We start from the raw sequence: 12,339 nt of genomic DNA, 5'->3' as shown, positions 1-12,339 counted from the left end.
GGTAGATTTTCCCAATACAATTGATGTCTTTTGATTTCTTGGCTAGGGGTACGAAAAGTGTTGATTGTTGAGCTTCAATCCATACTGAAGGCTACAGTCCTTGACCTTTTGCAGCAAATGCCTCAGATCCTCATCACTTACATTAAGCAAGGTTGTGTTATCTCCATAATGAAGGCTGTTGATGAGTCTTCCTCCAATCCTGAAGTCATATTTCTCTCCATAAAGTCCAACTTCCTGGGTGACTTGTTTTACATATAGATTGAGAAGATACAGAGATAGGATGCATGCCTGGTGTATATTTTTCCTGATTTTGAACCACACAGTGTTTCCTTGCTCCATTCTGATGAATGCCTCTTGGTCCAAGTAAAGGTTTCACATAAACACAAGCAAGTGTTCTGTGATTCCCACTGTTCTCAAAGTTATGCATAGTTTGTTGTGATCCATACAGTTAAATGCTTTTGCATAATCAATGAAACACAGAAAGTTATACCTCTGACACTCTCTGCTTTCAGTTGAGATCTATCCAACATTGGCTATAACGTCCCTAGTGCCACAGGCTCTTCTAAACCCAGCCTGCACATCTGACAGTTCAAGTTGTTTTTTGGATAATTTTCAGTAGGACCTTGCATGTATGTGATATTAATGATATTGTTAGATAATTTCCACACTCTGTCAGATCACCATTTTTTTGTAAAGAGAATAAATATGGATCTCTTCCAATCAGATGGCCAGGTAATTGTCCTCCAGATTTCTTGGGACAATCTGGCCTGAATCAGGTGCACTCTAGTCCTCAAACTGACATCACTGCTTCTCAATAATATGGAGAGGTCCCTGATTGTAGACTTGCCCAGTGCAATACATCTAATCTTCTGACTGCTGATACCAAAGGTGTTATTGTAGATCCAAATAAGATAAATTGACAATTTCAAACTTTTCTCAATCTATCATAATGTCATATTTAAAAAGACAAGATCTTTCCAAAGCACTGAGGAGCAACGATGCCAGTCTGGAGACTGAGGTGCACCTGATCCAAGCCATATTGTTGTTACATGTCATCAAGTAGCTTGAGACTCATAGTGACCCTATGTACAACAGCCCTAAACTCTGCTCTGTCCTGTGCCAATCGCACTGTCTCCGATACGCCCATCACGATTACCCCAGTCACTGAATCAATCCACCTCACAGAGGGCCTTCCCCTCCTGTGCTGTCACCCTACCCCACCAAGCATGATGTCCCTCTCCAAGGACTGGTCCCTCCTTACAACATGTCCAAAGTATGTTAGAGGGAGCCTCAGAATCCTTGCCTCCAGGGAGCTGCCCAGTTTAACTCTTTCCAGGATGAATCTGTTTGTTTTCCTAGCAGTCCATGCTACCTTCAATACTCTTCTCCAGCACCACGGTTCAAAGGCATCAATTCTCCTTCTATCCTCCTCAGTCACTGTCCAACTCTCTGATGCATAACAAGTGATAGCAAAGACCATGGCCTGTATCAGATGCACCTTAATCTCCAGAGAGACACCACTGCTCTTCAGTACTTTGGAGAGGTCCCTAACAGCAGGCTTTCCCATCACAATATGTCTTTTCATTTCCTGGCTACTGGTGCCGAGAGTGTTGACTGTGGAGCCAAGCAAACTAAAGCTGTGTACAATCTCAATCTCTTCACCATCCATCCTGATGCTGCCAATTGGTCCAGTGGTGAGAATCTTTGTCTTCTTGACATTGAGCCTCACTACATATGGGAGGCTGCAGTCCTTGACCCTCTGCAGCAAGTGCTTCAGGTCCTCCTCAGTTTCAGTGAGCAGGGTTGTGTCATCTGCATATCGCAGATTATTGATAGATTTTCCACCAATCCTGATGCTACACTTCTCCTCATAGAGCCCAGCCTCCTGGAAAATCTGTTCTGCATACAGGTTGAAAAGGCATGGAGATAGGACACATCCCTGGCGTACGCCCTTCCCAATTTTGAACCATGCAGTGTTTCCTTGCTCTGTTCTGATGACTGCCTCTTGGTCCAAGTATAGGTTTCTCATTAGCACGATCAAGTGTTCTGGGATTCCTATTCTTCTCAGAGTCAGCCACAGTTTGTTATGATCCACACAGTCAAAGGCCTTTGCATAATGAATAAAACACAGATATACATTCCTCTGGTATTCCCTGCTTTCCAAGCCATAGTCTTTGCAATTACTTGCTATCCATCAGAAAGCTAGACAACGACTAGGGATGACAGAAGGAGAATGGATGCCCTTGAACTGTGGTCCTGGAGAAGAGTATTGAATACACCATGGACTGCTAAGAGAACAAACAGTTTTGTCCTAGAGAGGGTGAGACCAAGCTGCTCCTTGAAGGTAAGGCTTCTGAAGCTTCATTTGACATACTCTGGCCTTGTTGCAAGGAGGGATCTGTCCTTGGGGGGGGGGACACGTTATGCTTGGGAGGGTAGAGGAAGAGCCCAAGAGAGGAAGACACTAGATGAAATGGATTGATTCAGTGACTGGGGAAATGGAGGTAAGTATGTCAGAGAAGATTGGCATAGAATAGAGCAGGGTTTAGGGCTGTTGTACACAGAGTCACTCTGAGCTGCAGACAATTCGCCAGCACATAACAACAACATCCTGAAGTTAATATTGTAAATGATAGAATATTATCCATACACATACAAGAAAGACCTGTTCATATGTTGTTAGGTTATTCTTAGGTGCTACTGAGCTGCATATGATTCATAGTGACCCTATGAACAACATATCTGACAATAACTTCACAATCTTAGAGACACTCGAGCCCATTGTGGCAATCCCTGTGTCAATCCACTCGGTTGAAGGTTTTCCTTTCTTCTGCCATCCCTCCACCTTTGGAAGAATGATGTTGTTCTGCAAGAAATGGCCTCTGCTAGGAAAATGTCCCTAAGTTTTAATATGACTATTTTTCAAATTTTTGCACCAGCATCTAAAGTTATAATGGAGGAAATTAAAGATTTTTTTACCAAAGTTTATAGTATGAAATTGATCAAACAAGCAATTTAGATGTGCTAAGGATAACTGGTGATTGGAATGCAAAAGTTGAAAACCATGAGGAAGGAAAGTTAGTTAGAAAGTATAGACTTGGTGACAAAAATGAGACCAAAACTGGAATGATCGAATTTTGTACATTCAATGAGGTATTCATTGCAAATACCTTTTTAAAAAAACAATAAAACCAACCCACAAATGGAGACTTTACACATGACTTTCCTCTGATGGCTACATGGCCCTCACCTGATGGACTACATAGGAATCAGATTTACCATATCTGTGAACAGAATCATTGGAGAAGATCAATATCATTGGCCAAAACATGGCCAAATTCTGCCTGTGGAACAGATTACCAATTATTAATGTAAAAGTTCAAATTGAGGCTGAGGAAAATTTGGAAGAAATCCATTAGAAACAAATATGTCTTGAATCTATCCCACCTGAATTTAAAAATCATCTTAAGAATAGGTTTGAAGCATTAAATATCAATGATCAATGATCAAATATCATATGAGCTGTAGGATGCAAGAATATCATCTATGAAGAGAGCTAAAAGTCATTATAAAGATTGAGAAGAAAGAAAAAAAATGGGTATCAGAAAAGACTCTGAAAATTGCATACAGGAGTTAAGAAGCCAAACAAAGGTAAGAGATGTTTAAGTGAAAAAGTGAACAGATTTCAAATGGCAGCGAAAGAAGTTTTTGTCTTATGTTATTAGAAGGATTATTATAACAGAACATATGAAGAACTGGAATTTGAGAATTAAAATGGGAATAACTTGGCAGTTTTCAAGCTGAAAAAACTGAAAAACAAATTCAAGCCTCAAGTTGCAATACTGAGAGATGCTAAAGGCAAAAGCTTGAGTGATCCAGGAAGCATCAAAAGATGATGAGGAATATACAGAATAATGATACAAAAAAAGAATGGAATATTTCAGGAAGTACCATATGATCAAAACCCAAAGGTAATGAAGGAAGAAGTTCAAGCTGCACTGAGACATTGCTAAAAAAGAAGGTCCCAGGATTCAACGCAATACCTACAGAGATATTTAAACTAATAGATGCAGTCATGGATGTGTTCACCAGTCTATGTCAGGAAATAGATGACAGCTGCCTGGCCAACTGTCTGGAAGAGATTATTATTTGTTCCTAAGAAAGAGAATCCAATAGAATGTTGAAATTATAAAATAATATCATTAATATCACATACAAGCAAAATATTGTGAAAAATAATTTTTAAATGGCTAGAACAGAACACAGAGAACTGACAGAAGATCAAGATGGGTTTAGAGAGGCTGTGGCACTAGGGATATCATTACTAGTGGATCCTGGGTGAAATTAAAGTATACCAACTGAATGTCTACTTCTGCTTTATTGATTATGCAAAGGCATTTGACTACGTGGATCATAATAAATTATGGTTAACATTGAGAACAACAGGAATCCAAAAACACTTAATAGTGATCATGTAAAGCCTATACCTAAACCAAGAGGCTATTGTGTGAACAGAACAAGAAAACACTGCAGGGTTTAAAATTAGGAAAGATGTGTGTCAGAGCTGTATCCTTTCTCTATACCTATTTAATCCGTATGCTGAGCAAATGATTTAATAAACTGGACTCTATGAAGAGGAATGTGGCATCAGGATTAGAAAGAAGACTCATAAATAATCTTCATTATAGAGATGACACAACACTACATAATGAAAGTGAGGAGTACTTGAAGCACTTGATGAAGAAGGTTAAACACTGCAGCCTTCAATATGGATTGCATAGCCATAACAAGAAAATGGAGAAATCAGGGCACAGCCTTGGAGGCTCCCAGTGGGAAAAATCAACCAACCCTGAATGGAGCTGAAGAAGCTGTTCAAGCAACACCATGTGCGGAACCTGGAGAGACGACTGAAGCACTGGGTGGTCAGGGCTGTGACAAAGGACAGATCACGCAGCACCAGTTCAAGAAGCACTCGTCCAGTGTCTGTGCCAACATTATTAATCTGTCATGTAAAAAGCGGAGGAAGCTTCTTCAGTAAATCCAGCTTACCCAGAAAGAAAAGGTAGTCATAGCAGTGGAAAACCCCTCAAAGCCATCCAGGACTAATGAACCACGGCCCAAATGCTGAAAGACCAAAGTCCTCCCACCCCAACCCCCAAGATGTAAACATGGAGGACCTTGAAGATGAGAGCTCAATGTCTCACCCCTTCTACCAAAAGTATTCCACTGGTGCCAGCTGGCAGCGTTTCAATGGCATGTGGAGGAAACCACTGTCCCATTGCACTCCCAGGTTCCTCTTTCATGATGACCTGGGCTAACCTCTCCTGGAGGTAGGTCTTGGGAGGAAAAGGGTACAGAAGACAGACTGGAGAGAGAGTTCTCCAGTACTCAACTCCATTTCCAATAAAGCTCTGGAGTTCTGGGGTGGGAGGTGGGGGAAAGCCTCACCACTGGACCAACAAGTAGCATCATGATAGATAGGAGAGAACTGAAGAATTCTTATGGCTCTGCCATTTATACTGTTTATATCTATCTCCCCCCCAACCCCCAGCCATATCTATCTCTTTAGTCAAGAGTGATTAAAGAGCAGAAGTAGAACTGACGTGGCATATCATAATTCAACACAGGAATTTTACGAATAACTACACTGTTTTTCAATGCTAAAAACTGAAGATAATCGAATCTTTGGAGAAAAGTATGAGATTGGTGCGAAGGTATTCAACTAACAATCTTAAACCTTACACAAGTTTAGAATCAATTTTCTCTATTAAAACATGAACAGTAATCAGAAAGCAATTGATATTGGGATATTTGTAAACAATATATAAATCTAGCTTTCTAAAGAAAAATGGCAAATTAAGATCATAAAATACAGAAGTATTGTTGTTGTTTTGTGTAGAGTCAAGTATGACTCAGTAACTCCACGAATAAGAGATCCGAACATTGTCCTATCTTGCCCCATTCTCATAATCTCTAACATGTTTGAGTCTACCACCGAAGTCACTATGTCAGTCCATCCTGCTCTCTTTTGCTGTCTCTCCATCTTTCCAGGCATCATGTCCCTTTCCAGGGAATCGCTCCTCCTAACAACATGCCCAAGTATTTGAGGTGAAGCTTTGACTCACAGAAAAACAAGGAGAGTTCAAATAGTTCTCCAAAGTTTCATATTAAATTAGGAAATAAATCTCCCCCTTTTACAAAATAAGCTGAAAGAAGTAAAAGAAGGTTCAAAGAAGAGATTATAGAACAGAAGAAAAGGAAAATCAAGTGGAAGATGAAGTAGGAAAATAAAAAGAGGAAAAATAACAAGAGAGATAACAGTCACAATGAGAAGCAACCAAAAATAGAATAAATGTGACTAAAGGGGTATGGGTAAAGACAAGAACATGAAGAATATGCCCTAAGAAAACATAAAACAAAATGGAAAACACCAACAATATAAAAACAATTTACAGGGAAGCAATTAGCTCTGAAAAGAGACATAAAACTCAAAGAATACACAATATGTAGTGATATTCTTCAGGATGGCTTAAAAAGCAAAAACAGAAGGACTATAAATTCAAAGACAGGAGAGGTTAAAAATTGTTTAAAGATTTAAATTTGTAGACTGATAATAAACATTAAGCATTTAAGACTTAAGAATGAATTATGTAGGTACTAAAGACAAGAAATGAAATGTAAGAAAGGAAAGGAAAAAACCAAAACGACCTCATAAAGTTATTTCTAATTTAATTTCTAGAGAGTAACACCAATACAGAAGACCTCAGGGCAATGTGGTTTAAATAAAAGTAAGAAAGCACGGCTTTGAAATCATACATCCAGTGAAGATATACCTCAAGTTTATTATATAAATTATATCTTCACCATATTTGTTGTGTAACATCAAGCCAGAATCAAACCACAGGAGACACTCCAGCAGGTTTTCAGAGGTAGTAAATCTCATGAGAGGAGATGGCCCATCTTTCTCCCATGAACCAGCTGGTAGATTCAAACTGTGCAACTGCTTACCACAAGGCCACTAGAGCACCCAATGTCTTCACTAGCATGGGCAAATTTAGATTCCTTCTTAAGAACTAGGGACCCCCTATACATACTGATATGAAGCTACCTTCAAGAAAATACAGAATACATAGTATATACAAGATGCCATTTGTAAAAATTAAAATTCAGTACAACAAAAATTACATGTATGTTGAAATGCATAGAATATCTTTACATAAATGAGCAGTAAAATTACAGACATATTATAAAGTACTATGAAAAAGTAAGAAAAAAGCACCCAGGCCCCTCCTACTGCTGGACAACTCCTGCCACCGGACCCCTCCTGGCATCGGACCTCTCCATGCAAACACTGTCCTGCCATCCCTTCACCAGAGCACCAGTATCACAGGGGAGTGGAGGGGAAATGTCAGGACAGAGAGGGTGAAAGGTCTGAGGCATAAACCCAGAGGGGATGGGAGGTGCCAGAGGGGCAAGGAGAGGGAATTGAAGCCAGAGGGGCTAGCAGGGGTGGGTCTCCAGGACCAATACCTTATGTTATTTTGCATACTCTCATCAGCTCGTTTGAGTAAAATGCTTGTCTGTCAAATACTGCTCTAAAGCTAAGCTCCCAAAGTCAGACTAGGGAGAAGGCCTGGCCATCCACTTAAAGAATAACAGGTCTTCGAAAAACCTATGTACAAAACAGTACATTTAGGTTAGACTAGCAGATATGGTACTGGAGGCTGAGCCTTTATGTTTGGAATCACAAAAGAAGAGGAACAGTTACAAACAGACTCTAATGACTGGAACGTGTAATGTGAGAAGAATATAGGAAAACTGGAGATTCTTAAGGAAAAAAATGGAACACACAAACATTTGAATCAGACATCCCCCTTACCATCTCAAAAATACTTGAGCCCATTGTTACAGTCACAGTGTCTGTCAATGCATCTTATTGATGGTCTTTCTCTCTTACATGGGCCCTCACCTGTCTAAGTAAGATGTTCTTTTCAAAGGACTGATCCCTCCAAGACAACATGCTCAAATTATGTGGGACAGAGTTTCACCACAATACACCCTCCTTTTAATAGCACCTGTGCCTGACCAACATATCTCTTAACAAACTGCTTCTCCTTTCTCTGAGGTTCTAGAACAAGGGTTCTATGCCTATTTTCTTAACACACACTTTTCATCATAACAGTCCACATAAATCTTTATTTATTCAGAACAAAAATTTTTCCGTGATGTTAAAATTCTCTCTTTGTCATTTTAATTATGCCTTGTTGTTATTGTTGTGTGCCCTCAAATGGGAACCTACTCATAGCTGACCCTCCTGCAGGTTTTTAGAGGCAGTTAAATTGCATGAGAGGAGACTGCCCAACCTTATTCCTTTGAGTATCTAGTGGATTCAAATTGCATGCCTTTGGGACTGCACTCTATCTTCTTACCAGAGGAAGACGGAGGGAATCTAATTAAGATTAAAATACAAAGGAAAATCACTATTAAAAGGTGATACTTAAAGAGTCAAAGAGTAAGTATTAATGTGCTCATAATGGGTGAAGAAGAGAGTGTTATGGAGAAAATAACACATACAAAATCCTTGAAGCCAATGTTTGGGACATAAAAACAAAGACGGAAACAGCACTCAGAGTCTACTAGCCAAAGGAAATGAAACCGTTTCAATTGGAAAATGTCACCATCAAATTTATGGTTCTAAAAAAATCATTGGCTATGGTTTGGACTATTAATTAGATGGAAACAAGGATAGAAATTATGGAAGGAGGACAAGGGTACTGGAAGTAAAATAGAGGAATATTCAAAAGTACTATGAACCATAGAAGGAATGTGAGAGTGTGAATGTTGTTGTTGTTGGTAGGTGCCATCTAGTTGGAATGACTCATAGCAATTATATGAATGATGGATCTGAACTTTATTCTGCGCTATTCCCAGGATCTCCACCATGCTTAAGCCCATTGTTGAAGTCACTGTGTCAATCCATTTTCTTGAAGGTATTCTTCTCTTTTGTCAACATGGCATCTCTTCCCCTCGACCTGTACCTTTCCCGTCATGTCTGTTTCCAAGAACTGACCACTCCTGACAGTATGATCAAAGTACATGAGACAAAGTTCCATCATCCTTGCCTGTAAGGATTAACCTGGTTGCATTTCCTCTAAATTTGTTTGTTCTTTTGACAGTTTGTGGGATATTCAATCCTCTTTGCCAAAATCATAATTCAAAGGCATGGATTCTTTTCTGGTTTTCTTTATTCGTGGTCCAATTTTCAGATGCTCTAGGAAGCAACTGAAAATATCATGGCTTGGATCAGATCCTTAAACTGGTAATTTTGTTCTTTAGAACTATGAATAAGTCACTGACAGTAGATTTCCCAAATGCAAAACATCTTTTGATTTCTTGAGTGTTTCTACCATTGATATGATTTTGGTCCAAGACAAATCAAATCATTGATACTTCAACTTTGTCTCCATCTATATAGCCTACTGGATTAGTGGTAAGGATTTCTGTTTCCTTGAATTAGAGATATAATCCATATTGAAGACAGGGGTCTTTGATCTTTTGATTATTTCTTTACTTTCAGGTTTGTATCATCTAAATATTGCAGGTTGATGATGAGTCTTCCTCCAATCCTGACACCATATTCTTTTTGAATATTTTACATAGTCTAGCTTCTTGAATTATTTACTCAGCATAAAGAGTGAATAGGTATGGAGAAAGGATATATTCTCAATGTATGATGACAGCAATAAAAATATTAAACTGTAAAGAAAATGTGAAGGAGCAAGTTTATTAGAGAAACAGTACTTATAAATGTTGAATGCTTGCTAGAGCTAGACACATATAATGATATGAATCGGTCCTTGGTATATGAATTTTTCTACCAATATTCAATTGCTTTGAAGTAGCCATAAACAAAGTAAGAGGCTGCATTAACTGACATTTTTAGAAATGATGGAAAAATGAAGGGGTGAATAACTACAATTATAGGACAGAAAATGTAAGTTTGGTATACAGAACATGATCTGAATGCTTCTTCTATAGATGACTTGAAGTTTGCCAATATCAGTAATGTGAGTCTCAAACAACAAAGAGTTTCTATAGAATGAAAGGAACAGTAACCTGGAATGACAATGGAAAGAAATTCAACTCTAGTCCTCCTTTCTGATGTATATATGATGTTGTTAGGTGCTGTCAAGTTGACTACAACTCATAGCAACTCTATTAACAAAAAAATCTGAACCCTGTTCTAGTCTGTGCCATCCTCACCCTTTCAGACACATTTCCTGCCCACTGCGGCAGTCACTATGTCAGTTCATCTGGTTGAGGATCATCCTCTCCTTTGCCAATCTTCCACCCTTCCTAGCATTATGACCCTCTCCAAGGAATAGTCCATCTTAGCAGCATGCCAAAAGTACATGAGGCAAAGCCTCATCATTATTGCTTCCAAGGAATACTCGGCTGCATTATCTTCAAGACATATTTGTTCCTTCTCTTGGCCATCCATGGAATAGTCAGTGCTCTTTTTCAACACCACAGCTCAATTCTTCTTCAGTCATCCTTATTCACTGTGATGTGAAATGAACAGAATAAATGAATAAATTTCAACATGTTTTACTTTTCAGAAACTTCCTCTCAAATAGGCCCGTTTAATTAAAAAAAAATTACTCATAAAAAATAGTGTGATGATGGGGGGGGGAAAGGAACTGAGAAGGATCTTTTATGAAAAACAATGGATCCAAACTGTAAATAAATCAGAATAATTTTTTTTTTAAAAGAATATTGTGATTTTTTAAAAAAATTTTAATACTGTGATGTATAAAGCAATAGCTGAAAACCACTTTATTTCTTACTCAAAAAATAATTTTCCCACAGTTAATAATCTCCTATTTTTTCTATTCCATTAAAGATATTTAGCTGCATTTTAGATACAAACAGCACTCATGTGAAATATTTTCCATGAGTTGTTTGGAACATTCTATTTTCCTATCTACGTAAGGAAAAAAGGGGAAAAGAGAGTACACACCCTAAACCAGTTTGACATTTGAGAGATATTACTTACATCCTTAACCATTAAAATACAAACGCATACAAAAGCACTTCCCAGAATTACCTCACAGGACAATTTAAAATATTATAGCTCTCACTGTCATAAGCATGTGTTTTTTAACTTTAGTCAACACTGGGAATGTAAGATTCAAAGATAAAATATTTCCCAAATAGCATTTCCAAAAATAATAAAAATTTGGGAAATCAACAGCTGTAAGAAATGCCTTTTATTTGCCATGTGGATTTTCTTTGTCATATGTGTGTTCTATATATATAAAAGTAGAACATGTATAGTCCATTATTTAAAAGAAATTTTTATAAGATATTGTGTTTATGATTTTTAAAATCAAGAAAGATAAATATTTTCAAATTCCAATAAAGTATATAGCTTTGTAGGTATAAACATTAATATATTGACCAAATTATACTTCATTTTTAGAAAGAAAACATTAGTTCCTGACTAATAATGTTGTTGTTATTGTTAGGTGCTGTTGCGTTGAGTATGACTCACAGTGACCCTATGAGCAAATCTGAACCCTGTCCTATCCTGTGCCAACCTCATAATCTCTAACACACTGGTGCCCATTGCTGCAGCCAACATGTCAATCCACCTGGTTGAAGGTCTCCCTCTCTTTCACTGTCCCTTTATCTTCCTAAGCATGATGCTCCTCTCCAAAGAATAGCCTCTCCTAGTAACAAGCCTGACATAAAGCTTTATCATCGTTGCCTCCAAGGAGCACTCTGACTGCACCTTCTTCAAGACTTACCTGCTTCTTCTTTTGATGGTCCATGGGATTTTCAGCACTATTCTCCAACACCACAGTGGAAAGGCATCAATTATTTTTCTGTTATCTTTATTCATACTGCCCGCTCTCAGCAGAATAGCAAGTGACTGAAAAGACCATGGCCTGAATAAAGCCACCATTATTCCCAATAATTTGGAGAGGTCCCTGAATGCAGACTTTCACAGTGCAATGTCTCCTGATCTGTCTGCTGATACTGATTGTGGATCCAACTAAGATAAAGTTGTTTCAATCTTATCTCTGTCTATCAAGAGGTTGTCTATCAGTCTGGTGGTGAGAATTTTTGCTTTCTTGATGTTGAGATACAATCCATACTGAAGGCTATAGCCTTTGATCCTCTGAGGCGAGAGTTTCAGGTCCTCTTACTTTGAGTAAGCAAGGTTGTATCATCTGCATAATGAAGGTCTTCCACTAATCCTGATGTCATATGAGATCTCTTTAATAGGACCTCATGATATAGCTTAAAAACTATTAAATGACACAAAAATATTGA

The 12,339-nt window shown here is 38.3% G+C and overlaps 1 protein-coding gene and 1 pseudogene across 3 annotated transcripts in view; one reads left to right on the top strand and one right to left on the bottom strand.

Annotated features, from left to right (window-relative positions):
• Positions 1–12,339, bottom strand: part of PCCA (propionyl CoA carboxylase, alpha polypeptide) — a 577,332-nt gene that overhangs the window by 131,399 nt on the left and 433,594 nt on the right. The window lies entirely within an intron of this gene.
• On the top strand, positions 3,330–5,318 carry LOC102866244 (annotated as a pseudogene).

Source organism: Elephantulus edwardii, unplaced genomic scaffold (genome assembly GCF_000299155.1).
Source record: "Elephantulus edwardii isolate Elephantulus edwardi_28Jun2011 unplaced genomic scaffold, EleEdw1.0 scaffold00003, whole genome shotgun sequence".
Lineage (NCBI taxonomy): Eukaryota > Metazoa > Chordata > Mammalia > Macroscelidea > Macroscelididae > Elephantulus > Elephantulus edwardii.
The sequence above is the reverse complement of the archived record's forward strand: the minus strand, read 5'-3'. Positions and strand labels throughout refer to the sequence as shown.